Raw genomic sequence first — 24,713 nt, forward strand, 5'->3', positions numbered from 1 at the left:
TCCCAAGAGGTCATGTCATCATTAATAATACTGCATGTAAATCCACATTTTAAATTGTCTACTTGATAATTCTGAATTTTTTGGTCTAATTCATATTGAATATATATATTATTGTTTATTATTATTCATGCCTTACAGTGAGGCTGACAAAGAGCTTGTACCCCAAAAAGCAGAAGGATGCTTACATAACGATACTACCGTCAGGTACTGTGGCTTAGAGATCTCTCGATGTCGCTTTTTATAGTTTAGAAAAAACGAAATTATATAATCTATAAATCTACTTAACAAAACTCCAATATCCTTCAGTAGCTCAAAATATTCTGAAAGCAAGTGAACCAGTGAGGGTGCCTCGTCTATAGACGCCCCCGTGTACAATTCCCACCTTGAGTGATAGCTGACCATCAGATAAATGACCCAGTGCGAAAGCCATTGACAGTTGATATATAAAATATTAGTTATGTTTAATTTCTCATTGATATACAATTTCTAATAGTTTATTCATGTGCTCTACTGGGTTATCCTGCCCACATCCCTCCATTGGGATACCACTACTATGGAAACTGAAAACTGTTAAAGATGTTTAACAGGATTGAGACATAAAAAAGAAGGGGGGTGGGGTGGGGGAGTGAAGTGCACTATTTAGCAGCAATGTGCAGGATAGTTTGGAAGGATGAAAGAAGAAACAAGCAGACCAGTGAGAAAACCGCTTTAGACTGCAGGCTCTATATAAAAGTTTGACAAATAAAAGAAAGTCAACCTAAGTATCCATCAACAGATGAATGGATAAAGAAGATGTGACACATATATACAATGGAATATTACTCTGCCATAAAAAGAAACAAAATTGAGTTATTTGCAGTAAGGTGGATGGACCTAGAGACTGTCATACAGAGTGAAGTAAGTCAGAAAAAGAAACACAAATACCGTATGCTAACACATATATATGGAATCTAGAAAAAAAAGAAAGGTTCTGAAGAACCTAGAGGCAGGACAGGACCAAAGATGCAGATGTAGAGAATGGACTTGAGGACACAGGGAGGGGGAAGGGTAAGCTGGGACGAAGTGAGAAAGTGGCATGGACATACAGACACTACCATATGTAAAACAGATAGCTAGGTTACAGCTATCTGTTTTACAGATAGCTATCTGTAAAACAGATAGCTAGGGAAGCAGCTGCATAGCACAGGGAGATCAGCTCGGTGCTTTTTGACCACCTAGAGGGGTGGGATAGGGAGGGAGGGAGGCAGATGCAAGAGGAAGGGGATATGGGGATATATGTGTACACATAGCTGATTCACTTTGTTATACAGCAGAAACTAACACACCATTGTAAAGCAATTATACTCCAATAAAGATGTTAAAAAAAAAAGTCAAGACTCAGATGGCGTCCATCTATCCCCCAGTCATCCCGTATAGTATTTCTTGCCTAGTATCAGGATGACTGTGGCAATTCCAGGAGGACATCAACATAAGTTTTTGTGTGGGCATATACACTGTTGTCATTTCTCTTGGGTAGACACCCAGGAGTGGAATTGCTGGGTTATCGGGTAACTCAATGCTAGCATTTTGAGGAACTTCTAAACTGCTTTCCAAAGTGAAATTTCCAAATTTCACCAAAGTTCTTGGTGAAAATGAAAAATGCATCTTTTATGTTTACTTAAAAACTGAAGGAACATTGTGGCCAACCCAATAGATATGACAACTTCCAGTGAGAAAAACAATGGAAGTTTCCACTTGTAAGTCTTTTTAAAACTAGGTTTCTACTTACAGGTCTTTTTAATATAGTTTCTCATGATTCAGGTATTTTACATTATTTTATTTTATTTGTTTTTTATTGTAATTATTTTTAAATTTAATTTTTAAAGAGAAGAATACCTTTCCTAGAAATCTCACGCACATCTCAGAGGCAGGATTGGGTCCCATGACTTTGCTCTAGGCCCAGTGGGAATATTGAGTACAGGTGGACCTCGTTTTACCACTCTTCACTTTACCACGCTCTGCAGATACTGCATTTTTTTTTCTTTACAGGTTGAAGGTTTGTGGCAACCCTGCATCGAGCAAGTCTGTCAGTGCAATTTTTCCAGCAGCATTTGTTCACTTTGTGTCTCTGGGTCACATGTTGGTAATTCTCACCATATTGCAGACTTTTGCATGATTATTATACTTGTTATGGTGATCTGTAATCAGTGATCTTTGACGTTACTCTGATGACTCTCTGAAAGCTCAGATGATGGTTAGCATTTTTTACCAATAAAATATTTTTTAAGGTATGTACAATACATTGTTTTTTTGACATAAGGTTATTGCACACTTAATAGGCTAGAGTATACTGTAAACATAACTTTTATATGAACTGGGCAACCAAAAAATTCATGTGACTCGTTTTCATGTGATATTGGCTTTACTGGAGTCGTCTAGAACCAAATATGAAATATCTCCAAGGAATGCCTATGTATGGCATTTCAGTCTCCAAAGTGGGAAACAGGCTCTGTGTACAAGGAAGGAGTGGGGACTATTGGCTGAGCAGTGTCTGAAGCACAGTGACATGAGAAAAGAAATTCCCAAAGGATAGAGTGTAGAGAAATTTGTGACCTAGGAGGATAGCCTGAGTGAGGATGACACAGGAAGAAAAATGACTCCCAGTTTCTGAGGCTGAGCAGTCAAGGAAAGACAATAACATGGATACAATAGAGAACACAGAAGGACCCACCATATCCAAGAATATTATTGCTCATCATAGCAACAACTAGGAACTTACACGGTGCCAAGCACTGGGCTAAAACCCTCGTGGTCTCATTTAATTCTCACTCGAATCCTTGTGGTGAAATATTTTATGTAACTTCTTCCCAGAGAAGGTAATGAGCTCAGTTTGGAGGATACTAGATCTGAGATGATACCCGGACACCCAGGAGGAACATGAAGACAGCAGCTGTGTCTCGCTTGTCACCAGGATGAGGACTACAGGGCAGTGCCTAGGAGTCATTCCGAAGAAGCTTAACCTAGGGAAGGCCAGCTAGCCTGTAGTGCTAAGGAGGGAAATAGAGTCATTTCAACACCATGGAGACCTTCTACAAGAGTCAGACTATTCATGAGAGAGTTTTAGTGAAGAGAAAACAAACCACCAATCTGAAGTGAGCTTCTGGTCAAAGTCCTTCCCTCCCCAAACACATCTTTTCTCTTTTGAGCGCTGTGTGTTTTGAATTAAAGAAAGCCGTCCTAAAATGTCTGTTTAGTTAACTTACATCATTGTGTCCTTCATTTGGAATATTTGTACAGAGAAGAGAAAGCGACTCTCTGAAAAGGTTCACACTGACCTAAACAAAGGAGCTTTGCATTTCTAGATCATTCCTGAGATCTATCAATACTGAATTCACAAGTGCCACACTTCCCTTTGTCTGCACAGACAGTAGTGAAATAGTAATTTAATTGTGAAGTTACTGTACCAAATCTCATGAGATTTTCCCAAAATCTCATACTAATACCATTTTGTTCCATTAATTTTTATAATCTCCTGGCACTTGATAAATTCTATATTGTGCCATTATCTGAATATGACAGTCTTCTGTGAGTAGAAGCAAATGGAACTTTATTCCGCTAAGACTTCAATAACAGTAAAGATAAAGGGCAGGGATGCAAATTATCTGACAATTTTTTAGAAACAAAAACAAGGGCGCTTTATTCTATCATTTATATATACAAGCTGCTTAGAAAAGTTTAAGTAAGTGAATTTTATATTTTAAAATAGTTAAAGGCACTTCTCCGGCAAGATGTGTGTGTGCAGACTTTGTTGTTTTACTTTCATCAACAGCACCTTGAATTTTCTACCTTATCTATCATAAAGTCCAGTAAGGCGTCAAGGGCTATGTGGAATGCTTAAGTCTAAAATAGATTGAATAAATTGGATTTGTGGGTGAGGTAAAATCTAGGGTCTGATAGCAGGTGGCCCCAAGTCTCATTCTGATAAGAAGGAAACAGAAAACACACATTTCTCTCCCTGGAGTACCACAATGAGATAAGCTGCACATAAGCTCTAGCCGTCCACAATATTAGATCACCCATCCACCAGGACCAATTACTTCACGGGACGAAGTTTTGATTGGGCCAAGTAGGAGGGTTCACAGTAGCAGAAAATCATGCAATGGAGAGAAAAAAAATATAGAAGAGCAATGGAAATAAACATAATGCTATAGAAGCTATTCCCAACATGTAGGATGAGATATCCTATGTACATTTAAACAATCTTCAGAGTTCATGCTTTGAAGTATCTGTGCTTTGTCTAAGAGGAAAAAAGCTTCAGTTTGGGGATCTTAATTTTCCCAAGTTTCATATCCCCATAGGATAGTTATGCATATTGTTATCAATAGAAATAGAGCTAAATTAAGATATGTAAATTTTTAACGCAGCCTAATCTAAAAGGAATTGTTTTATTTTCACTTTCAAGTGTATGAAATCATATATAATGAATTGCCTGTGATTCATTTTCTATCACTCCAATCATTCAGATTCTATACAATAAATGTCTTTTTATAGAATTTTCGATACAAATTTAAATGATTTAATGTTTAAATCATAATGTTTAATTATCATAATGTTTAATTTAATGTAATGTACATTACAAATTTTAATGTACTTGGAATGTTTTATTGAGATGTGAGAAAATTACAGCATTAAATCAACCACTCACTATAATCTACTATTATTTTTATATTTAATTAAAAACCCAAAACATCCTTCATTTATAATTGACCTAGTTTTAAACAAGCAGTACTGACTCAAATAGCATAGTATCAGTCATAATTATCAAGTACAGCACATAAACAACTGTTTTTAAATGGTATGAAAATATTATACATGAAATAATGATTGCATTAATAAATAAACAAATGCTGTAATACAGAAAAACAATGAATACTGGGTTTTTCCCCTCCTTTGATTATTTTCTGGTATTCTCTCTTACCTATAAGACACCTTAGGAAATCTAAATGCTGTACTCAATGGTATTATATAAAGACAAATATAGATATACCACGAAGACAAAGATAGCTTGTCTGAATATGCTATTTAATGTTAATTGTTCATTTCACTTTTCATGTACATCAGATTACTGATAAGTTCTCAAAGTTCTATAACTAATTATAGAAAAAGGTATGTGGGTTTTGAAAGATTTAGATTAGTTCATCATTAAGATTTTAAAATGATTTGACTTTTTAAAATATAAAAACACATTTATACATGTTAATATTATTAGTTATTCCTTGGATCACCTTTTAAGTTTCTCTTAAAGTTTATATATTCTTTCTGAATGAGGGTTATGATCAGTTATTACTAAGAAATTTATACAGTTATTTACAGGTTACTCATTCTGTTTCAACAGAGTTAGCAGTCCTTTTTCACCTTGGAATCAAGTATTATAGCTGTCTTCTTATGTAAACTTAGACTATGTTTTTCCTGAATTTTTAAAATGTAAATATCTAGTAACTTTATATTGCATATAAAATTATTTCAGGTTCCACCAATACTTCATAGCTGTATGAAGTATAGGCGTTTTTTGATAATTTACAAAATACAAAGATGAAAGTCTCTACTCAAAATATGTCTTCTTATTCAATTAAACCTTTTATTCCAATGAATTTTTGAGAACCTTCAAGTAAGCAAATAACCTTACTTGTTCCTTCAAAATTTTAAATAAAGTAAAATCTTTAGAATTCTTTCAATCATGTGATTTTCCTTTTATGTCAGATAATACATCTACAAATGAGCTTTATGAAACATGCTAAATTTCATATTATCATTTTTTTTTCTCATAGGCAGTGTTTTCTAGTTTCTCCAGCATATCAGAATCACTCGAAAATTTGTCATTAAAACAGAAAACTTTTCGCATGGAAGTTACATTTTCAGTGATATAAGCCCATGGCTTTTTTCTATGATGTGATACTTCAACAATAATTTTGCACAAATCTTTACCGAGATTCAGTGTGTAGAATCAAGTTACTACCAGTTGATTAATACAGCCAGACATAAATTGAGTTAGAAATCTCAAGTACTCCCAATTCGATAGTCTTTAGAAAAATTGAGCAAAATAACAATAAAACAGCTTAACCATTAACTTGCTCACAAATAGCATTTTTAGAATTTTTTGAATGAAAAAAATAAAGGCAAATGTTAATAGAGCCTTTAAAATTTAATAACTTATCAAAGATATAAGGTTAATCCTTCACTTTTATTAAGCTACTGAAAAGCTTAAGGACTTTTATAAGTCTTTTTCTTCTTTAACTCTAATTACTTCAGAAAGTTTACTGCTATTATTATGAAAGTAAGATGAATGACTATGATTGAATATATGAAGTAATTGATTATCTAAAATTTTGCGTGTGTTGCCTAAAATTTACACTGGACCTTTACTGTCTAAAATATAACTAAGAACGTAATTTCTTAAAATTTTTCTTGCAACAAAACATCATTAGTAAGTATGATCCCTGTTTAAAATGATAAAAACATTAATAGCTTAGTTGTCAAAAATATTTCTTGGACACATGATTTCAATTGAGACAGTCCCACCTCCTTCCAAATGCCAAAAAACACTATTCCCTAGCTATAGACTGGGACTTAGCCTAGTGAAACAAATACAAAGAAATTTTTAGAGCAGGTTTAGGTTCACATTAAAACTGAGGAGGGGACTTCCTTGGTGGTGCAGCGGTTGGGAATCCGCCAATGCAGGGGACACGGGTTCAATCCCTGGTCCAGGAAGATCCCACATGCTGCAGAGCAACTAAGCCCATACACCACAACTACTGAGCCTGCGCTCTAGAGCCCGCGAGCCATAACTACTGAGGCCACGTGCCCCAACTGCTGAAGCCTGCGCCCTCTGGGGCCTGCGTGTCACAACTCCTGAGCCCGCGTGCTGCTACTGAAGCCCGCGTGCCTAGAGCCCATGCTCCGCAACAAGAGAGGCCACCACAATGAGAAGCCCGCACACCACAATGAAGAGTAGCCCCTGCTCACCGCAACTGGAGAAAGCCCACGTGCAGGAACGAAGACCCAACGCAGCCAAAAAATAAAATTAAAAAAAAAATATATATGTGTGTGTGTGTGTGTGTGTGTGTGTGTGTGTGTGTGTGTGTGTATATATATATATATATATATATATATATATATATAAAACTGAGGAGAACGTACAGATATTTCCTATATGATCTCTGCCCCCATACATGCATAGCCTTCCTTATTACCAACATCCCACTCCAGAGTGGTATATTTGTTGCAAATGATGAACCTACACTGACACATAATCATCCAAAATCTGTAGTTTACATTAGGGTTCACTCTTAGTGTTGTACATTCTATAACTTTGGACAAATATATAAGAACATGTATTTATCATTATAGTATAATACAGAGTACTTTCACTGACCTAAAAATCCTCTGTGGTCTACCTGTTGATGTTTCCCACCCCATCCCCTTACAACTGCTGATCTTTTTACTGTCTCTATAGTTTTGCCTTTTCAAGAATGTCATATAGTTGGAATCATACAATATATAGCCTTTTCATATTGGCTTAAAGTACATTATTGCAAGCTCTATAGTCTGGCTATACCATGGCTGTGTTTCTTTGAGATCTCACAAGCTTAATTCCCTACTCCATGAAGTAAGGATGTCAATAGTATATATCTTTAAGTTTTGGAAAAGTATTAGATGAGGAAAAGCACATAAAATGCTTAGCACATTGCTGCTTTGCATATTTGTAATGATGGTCTGCCAGTCTTGAATTCTCTCAGCTTTTTATGCCTGAAAAAACTCTTCATTTCACCTTTATTTTTGAAAGAGATTTTTGCTAGGAATAGAATTTGAGGTTGAATTTTCCCCTCTCAATATTTAAAAAAGCTGCACCGGGCTTCCCTGGTGGCGCAGTGGTTGGGGATCCGCCTGCCAATGCAGGGGACACGGGTTCAAGCCCTGGTCCAGGAAGATCCCACATGCCGTGGAGCAACTAAGCTCATGCGCCACAACTACTGAGCTTGTGCTCTAGAACCTGCGAGCCACAACTACTGAAGCCTGTGTGCCTAGAGCCTGTGTTCCGCAATGAGAGAAGCCACCACAATGAGAAGCCCGCACACCACAACGAAGGGTGGCCCCTGCTCACCGCAGCTAGAGAGAGCCGGCATGCAGCAACGAAGACCCAACACAGCCAAAAATAAAATAAATAAAATAAATTAAAAAAAAAAAAAAAAGTTGCACCACTGTTTTCCCTCTTGCATTATTTTAGATGAGATGTCTGTTGTCTGCTGTCATTTATCTATTGTACCCTATTTGTAATGTGTCTTTTCTCCCAGACACTTTTAAGATTTTTCTCTTAACACTAGTTTTAAGTAATTTGAAGTGCTTTGGTGTACTTTTCTTTCTGTTTCTTGTGCTTGAAATTCACTGAACTTCTTCAACATATGGGTTTATACTTTTCATTAAATTTGGAAATTCAATTTCCAAAAAATTGGATTTCTAGCCATATTTCTTCAAATATATATTTTCTTCTGTCTCCCTACTTTTTCAACTTCTTCTGAGCCTCAGTTCTACATAAATTATACTGATTAAATTGTTCCACAACTCAAATGATGCTCTGTTGTTTTTTCCCCGGTTATTTTTTTCTCTGTGTTTTATTTTTGATAATATCTATTGCTATGTCTTCAGGGTCATTAATCTTTTCTTCTTCAGTGTTTAATATACTTTTAATCCCATTCAGTATAATTTTTTTCATCTCTAAAAGTTCAAATTGGTTCTTTTTTTAGACCTTCCCTGTCTCTTTTTATGTGCATGCTTTCCTCTACCTTTTAGAACAAGAGAGTATAGATTTACTAGCTGTCTTGATGTGCTTGTCTACTAATTCTATTATTTGTGGCAATTCTGGGTCTATTTCTAATGACTGATTTCTTCCTATTTATTATCAATTGTCTTTTCTTGCTCCTTTGCGTGCCTGATAATTTTTTATTGGATGTCAGACATTGTCTTTTACATTGTTGAGTGCTGGAGGATTCTCTATTCCTAGAAATATTTTTCATTTTTGTTCTCGGACACAACTAAGTTATTTGGAAACAACTTGATTCTCTTTTGGCTTGCCTCTACACTTTGTTATGCTGAAGACTTACTCGACGCTCAGTGTTTTAGGTCTTTGTACTCTGGCTGGTGGGAACATAAACTCTTTGTGGCCCTGTGTGAGCTCCAGGTATTGTTCTGCCTGTTTCTTTCTGATAATTCTTTCTGGACTCTCATGGTTTTCTCACAGGTAGGCACTGAGCCATATTTAGCTGAATTCTTGACAGGAATCATTCACTCTGTGTGTAGCTCTCTTCTCCCCAGGACTCTGCCATAGGCATTCTATCTGTTTTGGCTTTCTTCATCTCTGAACTCTGTCTCCTAAACTCTGAGAGACTTCCAGGCTCTGTTTAGGTTTCCTCACCCTGCAATGAACTTTTAAAATCCTTCTAAGAAGCAAGCTAGGGCAATCATTAGGCTCATCTTGTTTGTTTTCTTTCTGTCAAGGATCACTGTCCTGCACTTCCTGTTGTTCAGTGTCTAATTGTTGTTCCTTATGTTAGCCTACATTTTTTTTCAGCTGTTTAAAGTGGAAGGGTAAATCTGGTTCTTCTTATTCCATTATGGCTAGAAGTCCTTTATAATATACTTGATGGGGTAATACTAGTATTAGTGGTAATCATCATCATCAAATATGTACAATGATGCCAAAAGTTAGTAAAACAGCTTTCATCCGTAACTGTCTTGCCATCATGACATAAACTACATGTACATGAAATACACATTTATGGGGTAATTGAATAACGAGAATAAAGGAAAGATAATATATATCAAATGGAAAAAATGTTCAAAATTTGATAAGACATGGAGGAAGAAGGAATGGAAGGATAAAAACTCTGGTACAACTGTGTAGACCTTCCAAGTGTCTCCTCAGAACATGAGAGACAACAACTGCACTGAACTTCGTGCCTAAGTGCCATGGACGTCTGTACTGTCAAATAAAAAGGAAGTTTCTTGCCCCACAAGGAGAAAGAGAAGTTTACATAACAATAACAATAGCCAACAACATTTATATAGTATTTACTAAGTTCTAGTAATTGTTCTAAGCACTTAACATTTAATAATCATTTAACCCACAAGGACACTGTGAGATAGATACTGTTATTAATCCTCAGTTAAAAGATGAGGAAGAGTGCAAAACAGAGTGGTTGAATAACTTACCCAAAGTCAGATAACTAATAAGTGGCATAGCTGGGATGTGAAACTCATCATTTGGGGGCTATATTAAGAATCCCCACTAATTTGCAAATGTTCCACTCTAAGAGTAGATAAAAAACACAGAATGACAGAAAAAAACAACAGAAGGTATGGAAGGGAGGGAGGGAGATGGAAAAGAAGAAAGAGGGAGGGAGGAGAGAGAGCACACATTAGAAATAAGATTAGAAATTCACAGAATTCAGAAATGCTCTGCAACTGTACTGATCCCAAGAATATCAGGGTTGTGCTGAAATCAAATCAATTTTGCTAGGATACGGAGAAAGTTACCAGGAAAGTAACAGTGAAAAGGTGATATACAAAAAGAAAAAAGAAAAAAATGTGCTACAATCAACTGGACTGTAAATAGGTGAGGGAGAACAATTCAACAGAAGAGAAGATCTCTATATAGACCAAGAAGAAAGTAAACCAAAGTGATTGATCCCATACTTTAGGCCTATCCAGGCTATGACAAAGCAGCAATGGTAGCCTGGTCTTTTTGTGGAGACAGGACCTGAAAGCTAGAGTAGATGGTTACATGCTCTTGGTGGACCTTCCGTTATTTTTGCTAAAGTTATATGCTCACCATTCACTCATCCACCCCGTCCTCTAGAGTCTGACTACTCGAAAGTATGGTTTGTAGAGCAGCAGCGTGTCCATTACCTGGGACCTTGCTAGAAATACAGAATCTCAGGTCTATTCCAGACCTCCTGAATCAAAAATTACATTTCAACAGGATGCCCAGGTGATTCTGTAGGCATAAGAAATGTTGGGGCCTGGAGAGAAAGGGGTCACAAGACAGGCAAGGTCTCTTTCCACCCCTTTCATCACTGTATTGCCAGAGCCTAGTTCAGGTCTACACATAATAAATGCTCATCACACTTTTTTTAATGAATACATTATGGCTATTATTAGTAACACTTCAGGTCTGAAAACCAGCCTTGTTTTCTTCCTTGACTACCTCAACTCAGTGAGATGAACGTGTTAACTACTACACTGTGGAAACACGATTATCTCAGTTCCTAGTGAGCTCTTCCCTGCTAAAATCCTACAGCTACTGAATGCGCATCTCAGCTGGCACTAATTAATATCATGCCATGTTTTAGTCTCTACCTTTCCATATGTATGTGTCACTGTACATGTGACATCCCTCCAACTAGAGCGAAACCTCCCTGATGGCAGGGATTACCTGTACTTCCCTTAGATTACATATCCTTCCCTTAAATTACATATCTTTCCCTTAAATAACTGGTTATATTGAAAGCTATCTAGAACATACATACTCATGTAGGACAGCCTATAAGGCAAACTAAAAATACCTGTACACTGTAGGGTATAGTAATAAAGTATAAGTTTAAATACTAAGCTGACCTGGGGTCAATTCTGACTTCCACTAGTTCTCAGCATTAAACGCATTAGATATTTAAGCCTTCTGAGCCTCAGGTTTTATCTTTAGGGTGGAGATAATGGCACATTTCAGAGTGCAGAGCTTCCTTAGATACATACGGCTAGTGCTATAACTCATCAGCTACTCCTATTCTTCTACCTTTGGAGCTCTTAGTCCCAAGATATGAAATAATAATGCATAAAGGGACTATTACACCAATAACCAAGCAAGAACATGAAATATTTTTGTTTCGGTCATGTGTAGGCAAGAAGGAAAAATCAGAAACTGCCACTTTGTCTCATTACCTATTTTTCATAGAGAGTTTAACAGTTCAGACAGGACTTCCTTTACTTTGACAGAGACATGATTTACAATCTGATACACCTACCAGTTCTCTCCAAGTACTGGCTGTTTGTTTTTATAAACATGTATTTACAAAGGTTAAAGGTTGATGTCGTGCAGGTGTAATATCAGCCAGTCACAAATGATTTCTTGGAAAGGGAGTATTGTGAATAGAAGGACAAAGAGAGAGAGTAGAGTTTGAAATGAGCAAATTGCAAAGGAAGGAAGTGTCTCAAAATTTCTCTCCATATAAGAGGACTACATTACGATTCTAATAAAATATTGTAATATATTTTTCCCTCTCACAGCATCAATTAGTTAGAGACGCTTTGTAGTTGATGATTTCCTCTTTTGAAATGTAAATGAACACTTGAAAGTTGAGTCTTATTCAATCTTCCTGCAATAACTTTTATCAGCTAATCAGCTAGGTGTGGATCTCCACACCTAGTTGAGATACACACATAGTGAAATCACTGAAATAGGAAAGGAAATAGACCCAGATGAAGTACTTTCCATGTATCTCAACAGAGAGGCAACTCATTTTGGGGAGGTCATTTCTTTATCGTGCGGGATCCTCCTTGCATAACAGGATGTTCAGTACCCAAGGTTCCTGTCCTTGATATGCCAGCGATGTTCCCTAGTCATTATGGCCACCCAAAGGACTCCTTTTGAGAACCACTGCTTGCTTCACCGAGAGAAAACAAGTGCATCAAAAACTAACCTTGTCTATTTTACAGTTTTGCCTTCCTGGCCTTGCAGCAACTAGTGTGCCATGGAAATGTCTCATCTACATGTAAACAGCTGAGTTAAGATACAAATGAAGTGTGTGGTCTGCTCTGAGCCTGACTTTCCTCCCTTTCACTCCAGGCTAACCTGGTCCCAGCTTTCAATATTCGATGCCTTCTGTTCATTATCTCATTGCCTTTTTTGCCATTCACATATTCATCTTTTAACTCAACACTAAGAGGGAAAAAGAATGGAGAGAGGAGAAGAAGTATTCCCTCTATGACCTCTTTTCGTTGTCATGGTGTAGTGCACTGTGCCTTTCCTACACCAGCATGCATTTTCTGCCACCAGCCTTTCTCCTGTGGTTCAAGATCTCCTGAAAAGGGCTGCAAGGAGTTACACTGCATATCAGCAAGCATTGTTCTTCGTTGCATTCTTTTTTTTTTTTTTTAAATTATTTATTTATTTATTTATTTATTTATATTTGGCTGTGTTGGGTCTTCGTTTCTGTCCGAGGGCTTTCTCTAGTTGTGGCGAGCGGGGGCCACTCTTCATCGCGGTGCGCGGGCCTCTCACTGTCGTGGCCTCTTTTGTTGCGGAGCACAGGCTCCAGATGCAAAGGCTCAGTAGTTGTGGCTCACGGGCCTAGTTGCTCCGCGGCATATGGGATCTTCCCAGACCAGGGCTCAAACCCGTGTCCCCTGCATTAGCAGGCAGATTCTCAACCACTGCGCCACCAGGGAAGCCCTCGTTGCATTCTTATGATCACATCCCCTGGATGCATTTAATTTTGACTGCCTAAGTGGGATTTTAAGTTACATTAATTCTGTTCTTAGATAGCACTTAGAAATGATGAGAGTCAAATGTTAAATGACTGAGCTTATCAGAATGTATTCCAATATTTCTCAAAGTGTGTTTCGTAACCACTGGTTGCAGGGTTATGTTAACAGGAGCTACTTGGAAAATGATTCCATGGTCAAATAAGTTTGGAGAAGGATGGACTGAACAAATTACTTTAGTGCGTGGATTTACAGAGCCTTTACTGTGTGAAGGTGGTAGGATCTCAGTACAGTGGTGAGGAATGAGTTCAGGGTTTTTCAAATGTATTTGGCTACGAAGTCAATTTTCCCACCTATTACTGGAGCAATAAACGAGAAACAAGTGATTCTAGTCTTTAAGCCACTTAAACTATGGGAATACAGACTTTCAGAGCTGCTGATTCGGCCCCTAGGCAGTGCACTACGGGACTATAGCAGTTGGCGTCGTTTACATGGTGCAATGTGAATGGAGCACTTTTATCAGTCAGAGTTCAATCAGAGAAGCTGAACCACTAGAAGGTTTATATAGTAAGGGATCTGTTACAGGGATTTTTGATCTTACACAACTTGCAAAGTCAATTAGTCTCTATAAAGTTGTTGTTTTGCTTCTGATGCTGGAGTTTCAAGTGGGTGGAGCAGGTTATCAGGAAGACAAGAAGGTATGTAAAGCAGAGGATAAAAAGGATAAACTGACACCCATGAGCTTGTGCTGGAAGCCATGAGTTTGGATTGGAAACTGCGTTGGTTGTCACTACCTCCAACTCTGAGGAAGTAGATACCCTGCAGAGAAGCTGGATAAATTCCATCTAATTTGTGGAAGGAGAATTTCCCCTTTTATTATCTGTACCCTACTCCTTTCCCTTTTTCAATCATTCCTTTTTTTTAATCTCTGTCCACTAAAACTTTCTCATCTCTTCTCCAAGAAAACTCATTTTTTCCCCCTTAGAACTTGTAGAACATTAACAATTGTGTATTCTTAGATCACTGTGGCTTACCTATGTAGGTCCTGTGTGGTTTTAACTTTATTAAGTTCATAATTTAGGGATATACTGCTATTCTTTTCCAATTAGTCTCTACAGCTCTTCAAAGAATTATTTTATCTCAGAGAACATCAAATAAAACAGCTTACAACTTTTTATTTGCTTTATAGTTCTTTAAAGGATACAAAGACATCATTTGTGAATAGCTGATCAAATGTTAGAATTTCTCTTTGAATCCAAAAGTCCTATTAAACTGGGATTGTATTTGAAGTTCAATTTATTTAAATGTCCTGCTTTAAGACTGACCCATGAGAGGTGGTCTGGAGAAAAGACTGATCAAGATAACATATTTTTTTCTTTCTCTCCAGGGATTAAAAAAAAAAAAACAGTATTCCTCACTAATGTAGGTAGAAAACCAAGTACTGTATGAAAGAAATCACGGTTGTCCATCCTACTTGGCAAAGGAGATCTTGGAACTAAAAAAGCCAAGACACAGCCAAGAAGATGACAAAGAACTTGACAATGACGAGATTCAAATAGGAGGGAAATAACTACATGTAGTCAAGAAATGTCTCTCCCCCAAAGAGACAGACATTTCCAGATGTTAACATTTCAAGAGTACATTTGAATGACATAATGTACTGATTACAGAGGACTTTGTTTTAAGTATTATCATACCTCCACCAATAATATCCACTAGTTTACATAATTATTTAAAATAATTATTAAGAATTTAGCAAAAGGTACTATAATGTAAGAATCCAATAAATCAATCCCTTCTCATTAATAAATAATTTTTAAGTAATTTCTAATACAAACTCAGTAAGCAACATTCTATATGGCTGTAATGGCTAGCATCCAAATATTTCAAAATATCTAGGTTTCCAGTGAGAAAGCAAAGTTGCTATTTCTCCAATTTATTTTTTAAATAAATTGCACTAAATGTTCTAAGTGTATGAAAAGTTCAATTATCTTTTAAAAAAACAATAGTGCACGTTTCTGGGAAGACAATATGCCTCTTCATTTCTACAATACAATTTTGAGAGGTTAAGGGGCAGTATCTGGTCTTATTGTCTTGAATTTTATAAGCCACATTTTTCCTCTTTAGAAGGTTTTCTAGGAGATAGTAGTTCAACAAAGACCTCACAGTAGTCAGATATAAAGATGAGACAGTTGTAAACTCCACTTGGATGTCAACTAGTCTCTTAAAAGTAAAGTTGTATATTCTAGGGTGAAATTAATTTGCAAGCTAATGAACGCTATTTTTAAAACTGTATTTTCTAATCACAATTTTATTTATTGGGGGGTTCTTCTCATATTCCCCTTAAAATTTTTTAATTTGATAAATACTAAAACCAAACAAAAAGTAAAACCACAGACTTGTATTGATACGTAAGTGTTTACAACAGTTTTATTTGTAATAGCTGTAACAGGAAACTACTCAAACACCCATCAACAGGTGAATAGATAAACAAATTGTGGTATGCCCATACAATGGAATGCAATAAAAGTGCACTATTGACACAACAATATAGATGAATCTCAAGACAATTGTGCTGAATTTAAAAATCTAGCAAAACAAACCAAAAAAAAACCAAACAAACCATAGTATATGATTCCATTTAGATTTAATTCTAGAAAATACAAACTAATCTATAGAGAATAACAAAAAGAGGATTTGTATTTGTCTGAGAATGGGGGTGGAGAGAAGGTTGGATTACCAAGGGATGAAGAGACTTTTGGAGTGATGGGGATGTTTGTTATCTTGATTACAGTGATTGTATGGGTTCATACACATGTCAAATCTGACCAAACCACATGCTTTAAATATGTGTCACTTTTTGTGTTTCAACTATACCTCAATGGAGTTGAAAAATAATTCACTCATAATAAACATAATTTCTAAGTCTTTACTGAGTGTTTACTGTATGTTCAGGCTCTTTTCCAAGCTCTTTACATTCACTAATATTTAACCACCACCCCCAACAACTTCAAAGTAGATACCATAATTATTATATCTCCTTTAAAGATGAAGAAACTGGAACAAATAAGTTGTCCACTTTGTTCTCCTGATTGCCCAATTTTTCCACTTTCTCACAACCCAAACAGGCCATCCTGTGTTAAACCCTAATGATTGGATCCCAATTCCAAATTTTGGGAGAGAGGATATTGGATTGGCCAGCTTGAACCACCTATTTCTGATACCACCTGTTATGGCCAAGGAATAGGGTGCTGGACCCACCTCTGTGAGTGATGGTGGTCATTATCTAAGAAGGAAGCCATTCTAAATAGACTCCTAAAAAGCACTTCTAAATATTGCCTACATTGGTGAACTCATCTTTAGAGATCTCAGGAGAGTGGTGGGAATGGAAGTATAGAGCAAGGCTATGTCTTCAGATCAACAAAACATATGGTGTTTTTATTTCTCTTTAACTGATATTAACTTAGCATTTGTGCCAACATTCCTACTGATGGTTGAAAACAAACTTACAAATTCAAGCTAATTCAATCTCTTCCAGCTTCAAAGAGAGGCTTTCAGGCTATATACAATCCCCCCTTAACTTCCCCTGGGATAGCAAATCTAATACATGATAATCCTCTGTCATTGCTGGTTTTCACTTAGAGAGAACACTTCCTGATAGCCTTTGGGGATCATCTCTTTCCCCACAATTTCTTCTCCCAAAATCCATAACCCTTCCATTGCCACTAGCTTGGATTGTCTACTATGCAGCACCCACGAATGGCATCTCTTATTGGGACCAAGAGCCTTGTTTCTGCTTACTGGCCCTCAGCACTTCTCTCAAACTTGGATGAAGTTTGGAATTCTCCCCAGGTGTTCTCAGAATACACTGTATTATGGAAATACTCAAATCTTTTCACCTAGTCTTTCCATCTGCTATTGATATTTAGATGTCATGTTGGATGCAAAGATGTTTCTCTAAGTCTTGAAAACTACTAAGGTACTTCTAGGAAACTGGGCAAAGAACTATTCTGCCCTAGTAATCCCCAGATTATCCAGGGATCCTACTGTCCCAATGTTTCAAGAATTAACTAAAACAATAATGCACCAAATTCCTATTTAACGAACATCCAGCATCTAAACCACCATCACACATCCCCTTCAAATTCCCTTCCTACTCACTTGTCAAAATTTAATTCGGTGGGGTGATTAGCTCAAACACTACTTTGAAGCAATTTTTTAGTCTTACCTAACATATGATTTATGGTTTAAATGTGATCTCAGTTCTTTGGTACTTCTCATAAAAAGGACTTGCTTTCAAAACTACTGATTCTTCTATGAACTTAAAATAAAATGAAATTTGAATCTCAAAAAGGAGCCACCCTTTGTTCTAGACTCATCTGCCCCACACCAGGGGATGTTGAAACCTGTCTCTGATGTCTGATTGACTGGAAGGATAGGGATAAAGGAATGTGCAAAATTTCTTTAACTTTTGGTCTCAATGGAATAAATGATACTGGACTTGCATGTCTTCATTTATAGTTATAAAACCTGACAAAATAAATGAAGAAGCTATTTTTAAGCATCAGACAACAAGCAGAACAGTAGTATAATACTTGAGAGTAGGTAAAAACAAAAGACGAGCTACATATTTGCTCTAGCTCTTGACTTGGTAACCTTTTCCCTACCAAAGTGCAAGTACTGAATAGATGGGGCCAAAGTAGAGTAGCAAAGTTGTTGAAGTGAAGAGACAGAGACCGGAGTTTGGGCTATTGAAGTGACTAGAATGTTCAGTGCAGGGTTCTGGAGAAGAGGGAGCTGCACGAAGTAGGTAAGGGGCAGAGTTCACCCTAGCATTCCTGGCTAGAGGCTGGGTTGTGCATGCATAGGATGAGACTTGAAGTATCTTGCAAAAATTAGCTTCTGTGGGACTGAGCAATGAATGCATGTATGAGGGTTAATACAGTGTTAGAGCACACTCTGGTCCAACTAGACTAGAGATATCTCACTGAGCACCTGGGAATTTAACTGAGCCCTGAAAAAGGACATGCCTCAGCCATAATAACCAGATATTTTAGCCTGAACTACTTCGTAAGACTAAGAAAAAAACTGAAATTGGGGCTTCCCTGGTGGCGCAGTGGTTGAGAGTCTGCCTGCTAATGCAGGGAACACGGGTTCGAGCCCTGGTCTGGGAAGATCCCACATGCCACGGAGCGGCTAGGCCTGTGAGCCACAACTACTGAGCCTGCGCGTCTGGAGCCTGTGCTCCGCAACAAGAGAGGCCACGATAGTGAGAGACCCACGCACCGCGATGAAGAGTGGCCCCCACTAGCCACAACTAGAGAAAGCCCTCGCACAGAAACGATGACCCAACACAGCCATAAATAAATATAAATAAAAATAAATTAAAAAAAAAAACAAAAACTGAAATTGACTCAACCCTAATAAAACATAAAACCAAGCCTGACAGGATCCAAAGGATATACCAGTAGTTTAACTGTTTGCTAAAACAAAATTCATTACCCTTTAAAAGAATGCAGTGTTGTCCAGAATCTCCATAATGTATCATCCAAAATATTTAATATACAATAAAAGATTATTAGCCATTTGAATAACCAAGAAAGCAAGCAGTCAATAGAAGATCCAAATGTTGGGGTTACCAAATGCTGACTTTAAGCTAGCTATAATAATATGATCAAGAAATTAAAGGAAAAAATGGTGATAATAAATGAGTATTATCAGCAAAAAAGTAGGAACTATTAGAAAGAACCAAATGTAATGTGAATTCTAGAACTGAAAGTATGTTTAAAATGAAAAATATACAAGATTGCTTTAGTAGTAGTAGATTGGGGAGTACAGAAGAAAAGGCTAGTGACATCAAAAGCAATTCTACAAAGATTATTCAATCTGAAGAAGAGAGACAAGAGGCTGGGGAAAAAATAAGTAGAGCCTCTGTGACCTTTGTGAAAATATTAAGTGGTCTAACACATGTGTAATTGGAATGCTGTTGGAAGAGAAGACAGAGAAGGGAAGAGAAAAGATATTTGAAGACATCATGGCCCCAAATGTCTTGAACTTGGAGAAAAACATCAACTTGCAGAATCTAGAATCTCAGCAAAATTTAAGCAGGAAAAACTTTTTTTAAAAACTACTTCTAAACACATCATAGACAAGCTGCTGAAAACCAAAGATTAAAAAAAAATTAAAGTGATCAGAGAGGGGAAAAGGCATGTTAGATATAGGGGTACAATAACAGGAAGGATGTCAAAATTAAAATGAAGGAAGGAAGGGAGGGAGAGATGGAGGGAGGGAGGGAGGGAGGGAGGAGGGAGGGAAGGAGGAAGGGAGGAAAGGAGGAGGGAAGGAGGGAAGGAAACTAGCAAACAAGAATTCTACACTCAGGGTAAATATCCTTTACTAAGGAGAATGAACTCAAGACATTTTTAGATAAACAAAAGCTGAAAGAGTTTGTCACCAGCAGACCTGAACTTCAAGAAATGGTAAAGAAAATTCTTTAGGCTGAAGAGGAATGAAATCAAATGAAAATTCAGGTCTACCAGAAGGAATTGAAGAAAACCAGAAATGGCAACTGTGTGGGTAAACATTTTTTAAAATATCTATTTTTTCTTTTCCTAATTTATTTAAAAGACAGTTGACTATTTAAATACACACACTCACACACACATGCACACACATACACACAGGAACACTGCCCATCAGATTATAACATTTGTAAATGTACAGCATATAAAAATAATAGTACAAAGGGGAGAGTGTGTTAATTGCATTATATAGTTATAAAGTTACTACTTTTAACATGAAGTGGAACAATATTTACACGGGACAGTAGTAAATTAAAGGATTTATACTGTAATCCTGAGGAAACAAAAATCTTCATAACCCACTAGCAAGTGTCATTCACATGTTTATTCTTATATCTTTTCTCAGTGCCAACCAAGGTCTATGTCAGTAACAGAAACTCTATAAGGCATAAAAATAATTTGGTCAAGGTAAACAGCTTTTTTAATGGTTTGGCATGAAACACGGATAAAATTTAATGCATTTTATATCCCTGAGTGTTATTTCTTAAACCTAAACTTTTGATGAGATCTAACATCTAATAAATCCTTGAATTGGTATGCCTTGTGGTGTTAGCTGTAACTTTCCGCTGGGAGAGCCTGTGTTACAAATAAGGAATTTTCTTCTTGTTTTATTTGTCTTTACCACTGATACTTTAGACCAATGTTTATTTACTCCATGTGTATTTTTGAATCAAGGTCACATAATCTCAAAGAGAATTTTAAAATGTAAAACGTGATGGCATACATTGGTCATTAGAATGGCTACTGAAAACTTTTTCATTAACTATACTAAATAATATAGGATTCCATTCTGTAGCAGAAAACATACTTTCGAAGGGTAAGCACTCATCCTATACCGTTTCCATCTGGACCCAATCCACCAATCCTTCAGAAAGATGTACTCTACAAGAGTCCTCAAATCCAATAATCTAAGTTGGTGACTTCTCTACACACTGATTAATATCATTTTGTGCATTATACATATAATGTCACTGTTATACAAACAATGGCAAGGGACAATGCAATGCTTTTGAAGACAATCACAAAAGACTAATGTGATAGCACATAATTATTTGTTAAAGAAGGCTCTAGCTTCACACATTCAATTTTATTTTAAAAGAAACAAGAAGATGAAACATATGACGATCTTGCAGGAATTTTTTTTTTTTTTTTTTTTTGGCAAAGATAGCTTTATGCTGGATAGTGTGCCCTTAAAGATTCTATTTCTGGATCGGATTTTGATTAGGAACTAGAAATACTGCTGTATGAGTCAAAATAAAGGGAATGGAATTATTACTGCTGCATGAGTCAAAATAAAGGGAAATGGATAATTCAAGTTATCTGCTTTTAGAAAAGAAAACAAAAAAAGAATTTAACAAGAAAACTTGAGCCTGGAGACCACATTCCTGGGTCTGAATTATTTAGCTCATTATTTGAAATGAGCACAACAAACATAATTTGGACAGGGGATGCTTTCAATAACATGTTTATTCTCCTTGGAGCTTAGTCAGACCAGTCTGACCTCTGAGGCTGGCCAGTAACTTTTGGGCTTCATTTTGGACCATCTATCTCCAAGTCTGCTCTATCTGGGACCCACTGGACTTAACTCCCTTTTTACTTCCTATCATCCACTGTGGTTTATCTTATTCATCCCAAGGCCCAGTCTAGCTCAAGAGACTAAAACCCAGTCCAAATCAGACTCCATCACCCATATGGAGAATTCTGTGACCCAAGTACATCTCTAGGTGGGTGAATGAATGATTTAAAGGTTGGCATCAGTATGGAATACCCTTAATGCAATGTCCAACCAACAGGGACACTAGTGATACACAACTGGTTCAGGATAAAATACTTGATGCTTATTTTTATCATCTTTCCTGATGAAGTAGATGAAAAAAATCAAATACCATGCTTATTAATTTCTACAGTTCTCATTTTAAATGATTGCTAAAACAAAGACAGGAAAGGAATTTAAAATGAGTTGTCTAACTTCAAAAAATGGCGTCTTCAAAATGAAAAAAAAAAAATTCCATATAGAAAATTCAAATAACATCACCCACTCTTGAAGACAAAAGCCAATTCAAAGAGCAAAAGTGAAATCAAAGGGCAGTGAAAGTCTAAGCAGAGAAAAATGATAAAATAGAACAACAGAAAAATTTTAACTGTTAGGACATGTTTAAAATATATCAGTCAAAACTGGATAATATTTCCAAATTAGAAATGAATTGTGTCTTCATAAAAATTCCCTCCTCAGAACTATTCTTCCAAAGGATTTTAAAGTTTGCAATTTACTTAACAAATACAAATAAATGTATCACAGCTATTGCAAAAGTAAAACAAGTAGAAAAATATGTATAAAATAAGTGGAAAAACATGTATAAATCAAGAAAAATCAAAGCATAAATCAAGAAAAATCAAAGCATAAACCACAATCAAGAGTAAACCATAACCTCCAAAGTTAGAAATGTGGACAGGATTTGAGTTATAGGTTGCTCTGGGGACAGATAATTAGAAACTAGTTTAGTTGAACATAAATAAAATATGTAAACATAATTACAGAATCCAAGGAGAGGCTTCATCATCACACACTCAAGGTAGGAATGGATTCTCTGCCTTAGAAATTGCAAGGAAGAAGAGGTTATACAATTTGTAAACTTACAGAGATCTAAAACCATTTGGAATGTTAAAAAAAAATAGTTTCTGTGGAGGAATAACGTGGATAATCATATGGTCTATGATTAAAATACAACTGAAAATAAACTAGGAGGAATAACATGATCAGCAGTGTTTTGGCTCACTCATTCTCGCCTGAACACTTGACTATTTCTTCTCATCTGGACAGTGCTTGCATCTTAGGTTTCTTTAGCTCCGATGATGTCTCTATCGTTTTAAGATCACTGTGATTGTCATTTACCAAACATCTTTCTGACCCCACGAATACATAAAATTTAGATAACTTGCTTTTCCAAAGGACAATGCCCAAACTATTAAGGGCATTAGATTAAGTCTCCAATTTATGATGAAGGGACATAAAGTGCTATAACTAGAGAAAAGAGACAACCTAAAGAAACATCATAATCAGGTGTTTCCTGTGACTTTGGGACAAGGAAAACACCACTGGTTTTTGATATGCTGGTTTTGTTTATCCAACCATTGTTAATCTATAGGTGATCATGTCGTACACTGAGCAAGATGCATAAAACTTAGAGACAGAGGTTGAGCCCTGGGGGGTTGGGGTGGAGGTGGTTCTACCCTTGTCAGGAAGATAAGACAGGTTTACACAAGACCACAATGGAGATGATGATGCCACAAGTCCCAAGGGGGATCAGAGAAGGGAATGATCATTTCTAGACATCAAGAAGGCTTCAAGATGGGGGTGGAGGTGGGATTTTGAGGCAACATTCTGAAATGTTCATAACAAAAGCAGGTGAGTTCAAGGAACAGCAGTATTGCATTAGCTTAAAGGGAAAGAAAGGATAGGCACCTCTGAGAAATCTTAAAACTTTAAGCCACAGTTTGAAAATGATGTTATCGATTCTGACCAGTCAAGGTCTTCCTTGGCTATTTAAGGAATCTGAAATTTATCTTTTGCTCCCAGTTTTATTGTTTTTAAAAACCACGTTGATCAGTCAATTTTCACGTGAAACTGGAAGCAAAGTAGAAGAAGGAATGAAGTTGGGAAAAGAGGTGAAATGGATACAAGTCGATCAGATAACAGACAGTTTCCAGGTAAAGACACTGGAGGAGGCAAACCACTTTGGGTTAAAAAATAAAGATTATTTTTTATGATGAGAAGAGGGGATATGTGTATACGTATAGCTGATTCACTTGGCTGTACAGCAGAAACTAACACAACATCGTAAAGCAACTGTACTCCAATAAAAATAAAAATTAAAAAAAACCCAACAACAACATTTAGGAATGTTGGACTATTTATTATCACGCATTCCGAAGGGTTATGCTCACTGCTGTTAACCTTCTGTTGAAAACAGTACTATCTTTGCCTAAGAATCTAATGACAAATCCTCTTTGGAATGTGATTCCAAATTCTTTTGGGAATACCTGCAGACTCTCAAAAGAACGTGAAATGTTTTCTTGTTGTCTATAAAACGTTAGAAAAACTTGCCTTTTGAAACAGCAGCTGCAGGGTGAACTTCTAGAAAATAAACCCTGAGAGGTTTCTCTTCCTTTTCTTTTAACCCAAATAGCCTACGTATATTTTTCAATCTCTTCTTTCTACATCCTTAATATTAACTGTAAGTGATGAATGGCGGGTGTGGAAAGAAGGAGACTGGAGAAACTCCGTCCATTTGAAAAGAGTTCATTCTTTTCACCCTATTTTGCAGAGTGTCATTTTAAATAAGTGCTGGCCTGGAGAAGCTTTTTATTGTTTTGAACCACAGGCTTTACATTACCTTAAAAAAAAAAAACCCTCTCAGCCGCAAGTTGGATGCTTCTGGCAGCAATACAAATCTAGCACCACCCAGGGAGGGAGCGTATTTGCTTCTTCGCTCACTTCTGGCAGGGCAGAGGAATGCTGGACATCGAGAGACGAGAAGGGAGGCTGTCCAGAGAGCATCGGCACGCTGCTCCCCCGTCCCACGCCTTGGGCCTCCTCCCTTAGGAATAAACAGGTAAGTA

General features: G+C 36.8%; 1 protein-coding gene and 1 long non-coding RNA gene across 2 annotated transcripts in view; one reads left to right on the forward strand and one right to left on the reverse strand.

The window, feature by feature from the left end:
* LOC309607563 overlaps window positions 1–24,713 on the reverse strand; it is a 736,883-nt gene that overhangs the window by 447,529 nt on the left and 264,641 nt on the right. The window lies entirely within an intron of this gene.
* MDFIC2 (MyoD family inhibitor domain containing 2) overlaps window positions 19,854–24,713 on the forward strand; it is a 116,421-nt gene continuing 111,561 nt past the window's right edge. Inside the window, exon 1 of the mRNA XM_082346225.1 lies at window positions 19,854–24,706. The gene's annotated coding sequence lies outside the window, so the exon portion shown is untranslated. The remainder of the gene's footprint in view (window positions 24,707–24,713) is intronic.

Source organism: Balaenoptera borealis, assembly GCF_965194805.1.
Source record: "Balaenoptera borealis genome assembly, chromosome: 12".
In the NCBI taxonomy this organism is placed as follows: domain Eukaryota; kingdom Metazoa; phylum Chordata; class Mammalia; order Artiodactyla; family Balaenopteridae; genus Balaenoptera; species Balaenoptera borealis.